Genomic DNA, 14,844 nt, shown 5'->3' with positions numbered 1-14,844 from the left:
CGAGATGCCCTGTGGGGACATCTGGCTGATGAGGGTGAGGGAGGATGATTGTGCTGCTGTGTTGAAGAGCCCGAAGTACTGAACCAGTCTAGTTACATAGGGGCCAATGGAGATGACTCATCTCCTATGCCACTCCGTCTGATGGCGAATGGCGAGGGCAATGAAATAGGCAAGGTCAAAGATGTGCCAGTTCACCATGCTACACAAGAAATAAGCATCATAAGTGTTGACGACACCGGTGCTTTCTCGCTGTCCTTCCAGAGTGTGGGCCAAGATGGCATGTAGCTACCGCAGAGATGGGGTGAGGTCTGATGCCTTAGAGCAGCTCGGATCATAGGTGGCCGAGTCAGGGACTAAAGCACTCCAACACTTCGAAGGAGAATAGTGGATATGGAGATGGAGGGTGTCGAGTTCGTTGTTGTCCATGAACTCCTCCGTGTACAGTCCCAGTGCGATTCCAAAATCAGGGACGCGCAACTGGTGAACCAAACCACCGAGGCAAAACTGGGCCATTCCTAGATCATCAAACTCTGTCATATCGGTTTAGAAGTGAAAGGTCCTAGAATTATAGGCGCGTCACTACCTTCTTCTATGTCTAGAACAGCAAAGTCGATTGGGAATATAAATTCGTCAATTTTTACAAGTACATCTTCAATGATACCTCTAAGAAATTTGATAGTTTTATCGGCTAACTGAATACTCATCCTAGTTTGTTTGGGTTTCCCAAGACCTAGTTGTTTAAAAATTTTGTAGGGCATGACATTAATACTAGCCCCTAAATCAGCCAAAGCATTTTTAACATTTAAGCTACCAATTAAATAAGGAATCGTAAAACTCCCTGGATCTTTCAATTTGTTGGCTAGCTAATTCTGTAGAATGGCTGAGCAAACTGCATTTAACTTCACATGCGACGCTTCATCCAACTTCTGTTTATTTGCTAAAAGTTCTTTTAAGAATTTGACTGCGTTTGGAATCTGCGAAAGAGCTTCAATAAAAAGTAAGTTAATGTGTAATTTCTTTAATAGTTTAAGGAATTTACCAAATAGTTCATCTGTGCGGTCTTTCCTTGTCCATTGGGGTATGGCACTCGTGGTTTGTACTCTTTACTTACCCATTTCTGCTCGCTTTTACCTTTACTCACCACAATTCCTTGCCTCGATTCTGGTTCTGGTTCAACTAACCCTTCCTCGTCTTGTATGGTAATTGCGTTGAGTTGTTCCCTTGGGTTAAATTCAGAAATCAATTTGGTGAGTTGGCCTATCTGAGTTTCGAGCCCTTAGATCGACGCTTGTTGATTATTAAGTGTTGTTTCGGTATTCTGAAAGCGAGTTTCCGACACTGAGATAAACTTTATTTGTATCTCCTCAAATTTTAGCTTTTTCTATTGTTGGTAAGGTGGTTGTTGGAAGCCTGGAGGTGGTGGTGGTCTCTGATTCCCTTGGCCTCCCCATGAGAAATTTGGGAGGTTCCTCCATCATGCATTGTAAGTGTTATTATAAGGATTATTTTGAGGTCGAGGATTATTACCCATATAATTTAATTGTTCATTCTCCATGATGTGGCCATAAGGTGGGTATTCTGAATTGCATTGCATTGCATTACTGGGTGAACCTGTGAAGAACCAAGAAAATCGTCAATTTTTCTATTCAAAAGTTCTACCTGATTAGAGAGCATGGTGACCGAATGGATGTTAAAAATGCCAGCTGCTTTTGTTGGCTTTGTCCTCATGACTTGCCACTGTAAATTATTCAGTGACATCTCTTCTATAAATTCAAAAGCATCCTCAGGTGTCTTATTATTGATAGTCCCACCAGCGGTTGCGTCAACCATCTGTCTAGTTGAAGGATTCAGGCCATTGTGAAAAGTTTGAACCTGTAGCTAGAGTGGTAACCCATGGTGAGGGCACCTTCGCAGCAGATCCTTGTATCTCTCCCATGCATCATAGAGTGTTTCTAGATCCATTTGCACAAAAGAAGAGATATCATTCCTTAATTTAGCCATTTTAGCCGGCGAAAAATATTTTAGTAAAAACTTTTCGGTCATTTGTTCCTAAGTAGTGATTGACCCTTGTGGTAACGAGTTCAACCACTGTTTAGCATTATTCCTTAATGAAAAGGGAAATAACCGAAGGCGTATGGTGTCATAAAAAACGCCACAGATTTTAAATGTGTGGTAAAACTCTAAAAAATTTGCCAAGTGATTGTTTGGATCCTCATCCTGCAAACCATCAAACTGAACAAATTGCTGTATCATTTGAATCATGTTAGGTTTCAGTTCAAAATTATTTGCAGCAATAGCAGGCCTAACTATACTCGACTCAATTCCTGTTAAATTCGGTTTAGCATAATCATACATAGTGCGCAGAGCAGGATTCTGATTTACTGGATCAGTGGCAATCGCAGGTGGAACCGAATTTTCCAGATTTTCAGCCATCTCCTTGGTTGTGGTTTGAATATCGTCCTCTTGCTCTTCCTCTGTGTATCTTAAGCTTCGTCTTATTTCTCTTCGATTTCTATGAGCTGTGCGATCGATCTCACTATCAAAAAGTAATGGTCCCAACATGTTTCTTCTAGTCATACACTATAAAAAAACCTGCCAGAAGTGAATGAAAGAGAGAATTAGAAAAGAAAATAAAAATTTAAATTGCAAATAAAGTAAAATGGCTAAAGTAATAAAAATCGAGTGTTCCTAATATCTTAGTTCCCCAGCAACGGCACCAAAAACTTGATACATGATATTCTCGACAGGTTTTAAAAATTTATAATTAATCGTTGCTGAAACTAACTATTATCAAGATAAAGGCAAGTGTACCTATCGAACAGTAGTATAGCTTTAGCAAGACCGGATTGTCGAACCCAAAGGAACCAAGAGTACTAGTAATTACTTTCTTTTTATTATCTAGCCTAAAAATTAAGGGATTTGTTTATCTAAACTAATTAACTAAACTAAGGGTGCACAGAGAGACAATTGGAGAAAAGCTTTTGGGAAAACTCGATTGATTAAGACAATACCCAAGGAAAAATCCACCTAGACTTCACTTGTTATTTAACTCTGAATTAGACGATTTATTCATTTGACTTGATCCGTAGAAATCCCTAAGTTATATTATTATCTCTCTCAACACTAATAACGTCTAACCCTCGGTTGATTAATTGAAATCTCTTTCTAATTAACACCCTAGTGTTGCATTAACTCGATCTATGGACTCCCTTATTAGGTTTCATCCTAATCTGGCAAAATCTTGTCACCCTATCTCTAGGCATGCAATCAACTCCGCTTAATTACAACAAATTTTCTTGAGTAATTCCTTGCCTCCTACTCTTTGTGTCTATTCTATTTGCCTCCTCAGGTGTTTAAATAGGCTTTAGAATGCCTAAAAGCCCTCAAAAGTAGCCTTTTCTGGATAGGACTAAACTTGGTCTCGACAGGGACACGCCCGTGTGACACGCCGTGTGCGATTTCTTCAAGATCATGCTCAAGGCTATTAAATAGGGATCGGCATGTGGTCTACCCATGTGAGGAGGTCCAAGCCATGTTAGAGCCTGTTAAACCTACACAGGCGTGTGATCTACCCGTGTAAGGAACTCCAGGTCGTGTTGGCCCGTTTTCTCCGTTTTTGGCCCATTTCTTGCTCTTTTTAACCTCCTATGCTCACCTAAGTATAAAACATGAAATTAAAGAATTAGGATCACCGAATTCATCAAATCCAAGGAGAAATCATCAATAAATGTGCTAAGCATAGGATAAAAATATGTATAAATTACGGTTTATCACACCTTTTCCAGGACTTTCTAAATTTCTCTGTTAGAAATCTCCGCTTGTCCAATCGTTTGGGGATGATATGCTGTGACAATCTTATGTTTCACCCCAGATCTGTACAATGCACTAGGAACTAATATGTAATAAAAATGAGAACCTTCTTCACTGATAATTACCCGAAGTGTACCAAATCTTGCGAAAATGTTCTTGTGCAAAAACTTCAGCACTGACTTGGCATCATTCATAGGGAGGGGTGCCACTTTAACCCACTTAAAGATGTAGTCCACTGCCAAAAGTATGTAGAGATTGCCAAATAATGGTGGAAATGGACCCATAAAGTCGATTCTCCAAACATCAAACAACTCAATCTCAAAATATTTTGCAGTGACATTTCATTTCTCTTAGATAGATTTCTTGTCTTCTGATAATGATTGCATGAATTATAAAATTCGTAGGCATCCTTGAACAATCTCGGCTAATAAAAACTAGATTGGAGTACCTTGAAAATAGTTCTCATTCCTTGGAAGTGTCCTTCGTAAGGCACTGAGTAACACTGTTGTAGAATCCTATGTATTTTGTCATCAGAGACACACTTCCGAATAATCTGATCAGCACATTGCTTGAACAAGAAGGGTTCATCCCATTAATAATGCTTGGCATCATGAAGGAACTTCCATTTTCTTTGGCTGTTGAAATCAGGTGGCATCAAACCACTTACTAAGAAGTTCACTATATCGACATACCAAGGTAATGCCATGGCAACCAACAGTTGCTCATCCAGAAAATCTTCTTTAATCAATTGAATTTTTCCATATTTATTTCTAGCATTTAACTTTGACAAGTGATCAACGACTTGATTTCAACCCCCCTTCTATCTCGAATTTCTAATTTAAACTCCTCCAGTAGAAGTATCCACTAAATTAATCTTGGCTTGGCATCTTTCTTGGTCACCAAATACTTAATAGCAGAGTGGTTTGTGTAGACCATGACATTGGTGCCAACTAAATAAGATAAAACTTATCGAATGTGGACACCACAACCAATAACTCATTTTTTATGGTGGTGTTGTTCAGCTGTGCATCCATTAGGGTCCTGCTTGCATAATAAATTGCATGAATTACCTTGTCTTTTTGTTGTCCCAACACTACTCCCATATCATAGTCGTTGACGTCACACATGAGTTCAAGTGGAAATTTCCATTCTAGAATGATTACAATTGGTGCTATTACCAATCGCCTTTTTAACTCCTCGAAAGTGATCACACAAGGTTTATCAAAATTGAAAGGTCTATTTTGGTCCAGCAAGGCGCACAAAGGCTTAGATATATTTGAGAAATCCTTAATGAATCTTCTATAAAATCTCGCATGACCTAGAAAACTCCTAATACCCTTTACATTGATCGAAGGTGGCAATTTATCTGTCACCTCAATTTTTGCTTTGTCAACTTCAATCCCTTGTTGCGATATCTTATGCCTTAGAGCAATACCTTCATGAACTATGAAGTGACATTTCTCCCAATTTAAAACAATATTTTTTTCTTCATAACAGTACAAAACCAATTCCAGATTTTTCAAGCAATCCTCAAAATCATTTCCAAACATAGAGAAATCGTCCATGAAGACTTCAAAAAACATTTCCACCATCTCTCAGAATATGGCCATCATACAACACTGAAAGGCTGTTGGGGCATTACATAACCCGAATGGCATCCGTTTAAACGCAAAATTACCATATGGGCACGTGAAAGTTGTCTTCTCTTAGTCATTTAGAGCTATGGCAATTTGATTATATCCTGAATAACCATCCACAAAATAGTACAAAATTTTCCCAGCTAATTTATCCAACATTTGGTCAATAAGTGGTAATGGAAAATGGTCATTCCGAGTTACCTTATTGAGCTTGCAGTAATCCATGTATACTCTCCATCCCGTGATAGTACAAGTTGGAATAAGCTCATTATTATCATTACTAACCACTGTGACACCTCTTTTCTTAGGTACACATTGTGCAAGACTCACTCATAAGCTTTCGAAGATTGGATAAGTAACGTCAATGTTGAGCCACTTGATAATCTCTTTCTTAACAACTTCCTTCTTTATTGGATTCAACCTCCTCTGTTGTTCAATAAAATAACTCTGACAATCTTCCAGTAAAATTTTATGCATATAGATAGCAGGGCTAATTCCCTTGATGTCAACAATTGTCCATCCCAATGATTTCTTAGATCGTCAGAGTACTTCCAACAACCTCACCTCTTGATCAGGTGTCAACTCGAAAAAAATAACAACTAACAAAGTGTTGTTTTCTCCCAAATAAGCATATTTTAAATGTTACAGCAAAGGTTTCAACTCCAGTGTGGGAGGTTCCTCTATAAAAGGTTTAGAAGGCTTGAAAGAGCGATCTAATAAATACAAGGATTCAAACTTCTTCTTTGGTCATCCACAAACTGCTTGGCTTCCATTAGTTTACCAAGATCCTTAAAAATTATTGCGTCACTCTACTTAAGAGAGTCTTCATCACTATTAGAATTGCTGTGGCAAAATCTTATGAACTCTTCCTCCACTGCTATTTCTATCAAATCAATGGTGTGGCATTCTTCATTCTCATCAGCACATTTCAAGACACCGAATACATTGAACGTGATCAGCTATTCATTTACCCTCATGGTCAGTTCACCTTTTTTCACATCAATTAAAGTCTTGCTTGTAGCAAGAAAAGGTCTTCCAAGAATAATTTGCACATTTTTGTCAGTTTCATATAAGAAAATCTGTTAGAAAAATAAATTTGTCAACTCTTACCAGCAAGTCTTCAATTTTACCTTCCAGATGTGCATATGATCGATCAACTAGTTGCAATGTAACTGTAATTGTGACAGTCCTAATTAGACCCTAGTCAGAAAGTAGTTTCGGGACCACAAAAACTGAGTTTTATAAATAATTAAAAGTTATATTCTATGTTCATGATGTGAGTAAATGCATGTGTGAAAGTTTCAAGCATTAATTTGGTCATTTTTAAGTGAATTTATTAAAATGGACTTATATGAAACACTTTAGAAATGTGATAGGTTAATTTTTATAATGGTCTATTAGTGCATGTATTAAAAAGAGTGGTTTTGCATGTCAATTTACCCATAATATATATAGTGGCCGGCCAAGAAATGATGATGCTCCACTAATTCTAATTTAATATAATTTTTAAGTTAACAAATGATTTAAATAATTCTAATAAAATAAATTAAAAAAAAATGATAGAGATGAATAATAGAAGAAAGAGAAGAGAGAGAGGGTGTTCATCTTCTTCTTCTTCTCTCAAAGCCGAAACAAAGATGAAGGAATAAGGGGAAATTTACCCCAAAGCAATTCGACATTTTTCTTTAGCTAGTAAGAGGTAAGTTTTGAATTGTTGATTTGGTTTTATGATATGTTAAGTTAATAATTGGATGCACTCTTGGTAATGTCAAGAAAGTTGAAACTTTTATGGTGGTTTAGGCATCATGCCGTGAATCTAAGTGTTAGAATTAGAGGTTATTTTCATGTTGTATGGAATAAAAGGGGGATGATAGTATGGAATGAAAATTTTTGAATAAGTAGTTTAGTAGCACCTTGTACATTCGGTTATATTGAGTCTAATTGGAATGTTAATTTCTTTCTCTATGATTATTTTCCTTGTATGTTAAATGGTTCTTTGATAGGGCCGAATGAATTATGGAGGTCATAATAAGAATGTATGAAGTTTAAGGTGCGAATTTTAGTCTTGGTAAAAAAGGATTATGCGATATTAAAGATGAATTTAACGAAATGAAGATGATGGAAGTAATCTCATAGAAACTTTACGATTAAGTATTTGATTCGGTAATATCTCGTAACTCGTTCCAGCGATAGAAACGGGTTAGGGGTGTTACATTTTATTGGTATCAAAGCTATGGCTTAGTCAGTTCTAGGACTACCATAGCGCGTATGAGTCTAGCTTTACATGCCTTAATGTTAGTATTTGATAGTGTGATGACTTCTGACGGTCGAAATTATTGTTTTGATTAGTAAATGGAACCCAATCTAGAAGGAACCTTAGCGGATGACGTTGAAAGTGTAGCGGCTGCTCCTGCGCAAGGGACACCTCCTGTTGAGCCTCAATCATCCGCGAATAATCAAGATGATGGGGCAAAACAAGCCTTCTTTACCATGATGAATGAGTGGGTTGCACAATATGCCCGAGCTAACCCGGCTACTCAACCATTCCCGAATTTAAATAATCCGCCTCAGGTGCCTATAATACCATCAATTACTTATCCTGTAAGGCTGAGTAAACCTCCTGTGGATTTGATTAGGAAGCGCAGGGCCGAGGAATTCCGAGCCATAGCTACTGATGATGCTGAAAGGGTCGAGTTTTGGCTTGATAACACCATCCGAATTTTTGATGAGCTGTCTTTCACACCTGATGAGTGTTTAAAGTGTGCCATATCTTTGTTACGAGACTCAGCCTACTATTGGTGGAGAACCTTGATTACTATAGTCCTGAAAGAACGAGTTACTTGGGATTTCTTCCAGGCGGAATTTCGAAAAAAGTATATTAGTCAACGGTTCGTCGATCAAAAGTGTAAAGAATTTTTGGAACTTAAGCAAGGCCGTATGACAGTATCTGAATACGAATGTGAGTTTGTAAGACTCAGTCGATATGCTCGGGAGTGTGTAGCTGATGAAATTTCCATGTGTAAAAGATTTGAAGAAGGATTGAATGAAGATTTAAAGCTACTAGTGGGTATTTTAGAGATAAAAGAATTTGTAACACTAGTTGAACGAGCTTGCAAGGCAGAAGAACTTGGAAAGGAGAAAAAGAAGGCTGAATTTGAAGCTAGAGACTTTCGTAAAAGATCGGCGGGTAAAACTTCATTCTCGATCGTAAAGAAGTTCGGGAAGATACTAATAAATCAAGACGATCGCAGAATTTCTATTAGAGAGCGACCATCAATGGACTCTCGAGCTACTTCGGTTGCTAGTGTGGGTAACAATCGCCAAGAAAAACCTGAATGTCCACAATGTGGAAGACGACACGTAGATGAATGTTGGGGTAAGTCTACTAATAGGGCCTGTTACAGATGCAGTTCGAAGGATCACTTCATTAGAGATTGCACGGAACTTGATGAGAAAAATAAGATGCAAGGTGCAAGACCTAGTGGAACAACGACTAGAGGTAGACCATCAAGAATTTCAGGAGGTAGGGGTGGTAGTCAGAGAGGGACTTCTGATAGGGCTGTTCGATCTGAGACTCGTGCTCCTGCCAGAGCTTATGCCATCCGCGCATGAGAGGAGGCATCCTCTCCTGATGTTATCACTGGTACTTTCACTCTCTTTGATACTGATGTGATTGCATTGATTGACCCTGGCTCTACTCATTCATATGTATGTGAGACTTTAGCATCCAGTAAGACTCTACCTGTTGAGTCTACTGAGTTCGTAATTCGAGTGTCAAATCTTTTGGGTCGATATGTACTTGTTGACAAAGTGTGTAAGAAATGCCCTCTAATAATCCGAGATTCCTATTTTTCGGCCGATTTGATGCTTTTACCGTTTGATGAATTTGATGTTATTCTTGGTATGGATTGGTTGACCGTACATGATACAGTGGTGAGTTGCAAAAGAAAGACCATTGATTTGAAGTGTACAAATAATGAGATAGTCCGAGTTGAGTCTACTGACTTAAAGGGAGTGCCAGCAATAATATCCTCGATGATCGCTCAGAGATATGTGAGAAAGGGGTGTGAAGCATATCCTGCGTACGTATTTGATAGGAAAGAGGCGGAAAGGAAACTTGAATCAGTACCAGTGGTTTGTGAGTATTCAGATGTTTTTCCTGAGGAGTTACCGGAATTACCACCTGTTCGAGAGATAGAATTTGGCATCGAACTTGTACCTAGTACCACACCAATCTCGATAGCTCCGTAACGTATGGCACCAACGGAATTGAAAGAATTGAAAACGTAGTTACAAGAGTTGACGGATAGAGGCTTTGCTCGACCGAGTTTCTCACCTTGGGGTGCACCAGTATTATTCGTGAAAAAGAAAGATGGATCCATGAGAATGTGCATCGACTATCATCAATTGAACCAAGCAACAATAAAGAATAAATATTCGTTACCACGTATTGATGATTTGTTTGACCAGCTAAAGGGAGCATCAGTATTTTCAAAGATAGATTTGAGATCGGGTTATTATCAATTGCGAGTTCGAGACTCAGACATACCTAAAACTGCTTTTAGAACAAGATACGGTCACTACGAGTTCTTGGTGATGCCATTTGGACTCACTAACGCCCCTGCGGTATTTATGGACTTAATGAATCGAATTTTCAGACAATATCTGGATCGGTTTGTGGTTGTGTTTATAGATGACATCTTGATTTATTCACGAGATGAAACTGAACATGCTGAGCATTTGAGATTGGTATTACAGATGTTACGAGACAAGCAGTTATACGCAAAATTCAGTAAATGCGAGTTTTGGTTGAGAGAGGTTAGCTTTTTGGGGCACGTGGTATCCGCATCGGGTATTAGAGTTGATCCGAACAAAATTTCAGCCATACTCGATTGGAAGCCTCCGAGGAATGTTACTAAAGTTAGGAGCTTTTTAGGACTTGCTGGTTATTACCGACGGTTTGTAAAGGGTTTTTCGATAATAGCTACACCGCTGACAAAACTACTTCAAAAAGATGTTGAGTTTGAATGGTCAAAAAAATGTCAGGAAAGTTTCGATCGATTAAAAACCTGTTTAACTGAAGCTCCAGTGCTAGTATAGCCAGAATCCGATAAAGAGTTTGTTATTTACAGTGATGCATCCTTGCTTGGGCTAGGTTGTGTGTTGATGCAAGAAGGTCGAGTTGTGGCTTACGCGTCGAGACAATTAAAGTCGCATGAGAAAAACTATCCGACCTATGATCTTGAATTAGCGGCCATAGTATTCACCTTGAAAATATGGAGACACTACTTGTTTGGAGAGAGGTGTCATATTTATTCGGACCACAAAAGTCTTAAATATTTGATGACTCAAAGAGATTTGAATCTGCGACAAAGACGTTGGCTTGAGTTGTTGAAAGATTATGAACTCGTCATTGATTATCACCCGGGAAAGGCTAACGTGGTTGCTGATGCTTTAAGTCGTAAAACACTGTTTGCTTTGAGAGCGATGAATGTTCACCTGTCCGTTTCATCCTATAATGTGCTAGTAGCAGAATTAAAGGCCAAACCATTATTGATCCATCAAATACTTGAATCCCAGAAAGTTGACGCTGAATTGGTTGCTAAACGAGTTGAATGTGATTCAAATGTGGACTCAGAGTTTCAGATTGACGACAATGATTGCTTGACGTTCAAAAGTCGATTATGTGTTCCAAGAAATTCAGAACTTATTTGAATGATTTTGAGCGAGGCTCATAGTAGTCGAATGTCAGTTCACCCGGGGAGTACAAAAATGTACAACGATCTGAAACGTCAATTTTGGCGGCCTGGCCTGAAACGAGACATTTCTGACTTTGTTTCAAGGTGTTTGATATGTCAACAAGTGAAAGCAGAACATCAAGTGCCTTCAGGATTACTTCAGCTGATCATGATACCCGAATGGAAATGGGATCGAGTAACGATGGACTTTGTAACTGGCTTACCGTTGACACAGAGTAAGAAAGACTAAATCTGGGTTATTGTTGATAGATTGACGAAGTCTGCTCATTTTATCCCTGTTCGTACGAATTTCTCTCTCGATAAATTGGCAGAATTATATGTCTCCCAAATTGTCTGATTGCATGGAGTACCTATTTCTATTGTGTCGGATAGAGATTCGAGATTTACATCGCGATTTTGGAAGAAATTACAAGAAGCATTAGGTACCAAGTTGCATTTTAGCACCGCTTTTCATCCCCAGACTGATGGTCAATCTGAGCGGATAATTCAGATACTCGAAGATATGTTGAGATGTTGTATCCTAGAGTTTTGTGGTTCATGGGAAAGGTATTTGCCTTTGATTGAATTCGTTTACAACAATAGTTTTCAATCAAGCATTAAGATGGCACCTTACGAGGATTTGTATGATCGTAAATGCCGTACACCCTTGTTTTGGACTGAACTTATTGAAAGTAAAATTTTTGGGGTTGATTTAATTAAAGATGCTGAGCAGAAAGTAAAAGTAATCCGTGAAAGTCTGAAAGCAGCATCGGATCGTTAGAAGTCATATGCGGATTTAAAAAGAAAAGACATTGAATATCAGGTTGGAGACAAAGTGTTTCTTAAAGTTTCACCTTGGAAAAAGGTGCTCAGATTTGGCCGTAAGGGCAAATTGAGTCCGAGATTCATCGGGCCGTATGAAATATCCGAACGAGTTGGACCAATCGCATACCGATTAATTTTACCCCTAAACTTGAAAAGATTCACAACGTCTTTCATGTCTCGATGCTTCGACGATATAGGTCCGATCCATCGCACATAATTACTCCATCTGAGATCGAGATTCAATATGATTTGAGTTACGAAGAAGAACCGGTTCGCATTTTAACACGTGAAGTAAAAGAATTGCGAAATAAGAAAATACCATTAGTGAAGGTACTGTGGCATAAACACGGGGTCGAAGAAGCTACTTGGGAACTTGAGGACTCTATGAAGGATCGATATCCTAATTTGTTTACTGGTAAGATTTTCGGGGATGAAAATTCCTTATGTGGGGGAGAGTTGTGACAGTCCTAATTAGACCCTAGTCGGAAAGGGGTTTCGGGACCACAAAAACCGAGTTTTATAAATAATTAAAAGTTATATTCTATGTTCATGATGTGAGTAAATGCATGTGTGAAAGTTTCAAGCATTAATTTGGTCATTTTTAAGTGAATTTATTAAAATGGACTTATATGAAACACTTTAGAAATGTGATAGGTTAATTTTTATAATGGTCTATTAGTGCATGTATTAAAAAGAGTGGTTTTGCATGTCAATTTACCCATAATATATATAGTGACCGGCCAAGAAATGATGATGCTCCACTAATTCTAATTTAATATAATTTTTAAGTTAACAAATGACTTAAATAATTCTAATAAAATGAATTAAAAAAAAAGAAATGATAGGGATGAATAATAGAAGAAAGAGAAGAGAGAGAGGGTGTTCATCCTCTTCTTCTTCTCTCAAAGCCGAAACAAAGATGAAGTTATAAGGGGAAATTTACCCCAAAGCAATTCGGCATTTTTCTTTAGCTAGTAAGAGGTAAGTTTTGAATTGTTGATTTGGTTTTATGATATGTTAAGTTAATAATTGGATGCACTCTTGGTAATGTCAAGAAAGTTGAAACTTTTATGGTGGTTTAGGCATCATGCCGTGAATCTAAGTGTTAAAATTAGAGGTTATTTTCATGTTGTATGGATAAAAGGGGGATGATAGTATGGAATGAAGATTTTTGAATAAGTAGTTTGGTAGCACCTTGTACATTCAGTTATATTGAGTCTAATTGGAATGTTAATTTCTTTCTCTATGATTATTTTCCTTGTATGTTAAATGGTTCTTTGATAGGGCCGAATGAATTATGAAGGTCATAATAAGAATGTATAAAGTTTAAGGTGAGAATTTTAGTCTTGGTAAAAAAGGATTATGCGATATTAAAGATGAATTTAACGAAATGAAGATGATGGAAGTAATCTCATAGAAACTTTACGATTAAGTATTTGATTCAGTAATATCTCGTAACTCGTTCCAGCGATGGAAACGGGTTAGGGGTGTTACAGTAATAGGTCTTACTTTCCCAATTCCCAACTTACTAAAAATAGATAGGTCTTACTTTCCCAATTCTCAACTTCCTAAAAATAGACATAAGTAGTATATTTATACTTGCTCCTAAGTCACAAAATACCTTACCAACATACTGATTTCCAATTGAACAAGGGACAGTGAAAATCCCTGGGTCCTTCACCTTTAGAGGTAATTTATTAGTCAACATCATTGTGCACCCTTCAGTGAGAGCTACAGTCTCAAATTCTCCCAATCTACGCTTCTTTGATAGTATGTCTTTCAAAATTTTCACATAATTAGGCATCTGCTCCAAAGCTTCCACCAATGGTATGTTTATGTGAAGTTGCTTAAGGACATCTAGAAATATTTTAAACTGAGCATCTTGTTTACAATTGTGGAATCGTTGAGGAAATGGTGGAGGTGGTCGTCCTTTAGGTTGATGATGTTGTTTTACTGTAGCATTTCCATCAGCAAAATGATGTGATTCTTCTGTAACATTATTTTGTTTAGCCTTTCCAAACACAGTATGATTTTCAGACATTTCTGAAATCTTTCCATTGTTGCATTTTGATTTGCCATCTTCTTCCATAGCATATTTAACGATTTCTGTAACAACCCACTTTTTTTGTAGTGTCGGAATAGTGGTTTTAGGGCCACAAATTTGACATGTGAGTTCGTAAATATTATTATTTAATATTTATGAGTAATTTGGTGTAATGATCAAATTTTGATTTAATGATTTTTATTAAATGGAAAAATAATTTGGTTTAAGTGGTAAGACCCTAAAGTCAAGTGGTTTTAGAAAATGAGGTATCGAGACCTCATTTCTATAAACTCTAGTCATAAGTATTTTATTAAATATTTATGGAGTGTTATTAAAGTCGTATTAAAGTTTCGTTAAGAAATTTTGACGTTTAAATGATTTATTAAATGTAAAGGATTAAATTGTAAAAAGTGTAAAAGTTGAGTTTTATTAATTAAAAGGGTTAAACAGCTATGGAAATGAAAGGAAACAGACTCAAATGGTAGATAAACCATTTAAGGAATTATTGGACAAATATGGACACGGATTTGATGTTTTATTTAATTATTAACCAAGGTTAAAATGGTATATTTGAAAAATAAAATAAAACTATAATTGTATCATCTTCCCCAACTATGTTCTCCATCGAAAATGAAGAGAAAAAAGACACCATTTTATGCTTTGAAGGTTCGGTTGAGCATAATTCATGCATGTTGGTATTTTGAAGTTAGTTTTTAATGATTTTTACGTTTTTGAGATAGTTGTAGCTTAATTTAGCTAACATGTGGGTCAACTTGTAAAGTTGTTAAAT

The 14,844-nt window shown here is 37.3% G+C and overlaps 1 non-coding gene across 1 annotated transcript; it reads left to right on the top strand.

The window, feature by feature from the left end:
• Nucleotides 1–1,888: 1,888 nt before the first annotated feature.
• On the top strand, nt 1,889–1,995 carry LOC128285970 (small nucleolar RNA R71). Its single transcript, XR_008276517.1, has one exon. It is a non-coding gene; the product is annotated as a small nucleolar RNA R71 (small nucleolar RNA).
• Nucleotides 1,996–14,844: the final 12,849 nt, after the last annotated feature.

Source organism: Gossypium arboreum, chromosome 12, assembly GCF_025698485.1.
Source record: "Gossypium arboreum isolate Shixiya-1 chromosome 12, ASM2569848v2, whole genome shotgun sequence".
In the NCBI taxonomy this organism is placed as follows: domain Eukaryota; kingdom Viridiplantae; phylum Streptophyta; class Magnoliopsida; order Malvales; family Malvaceae; genus Gossypium; species Gossypium arboreum.
This window is presented reverse-complemented; position numbering and strand designations above follow the sequence as displayed.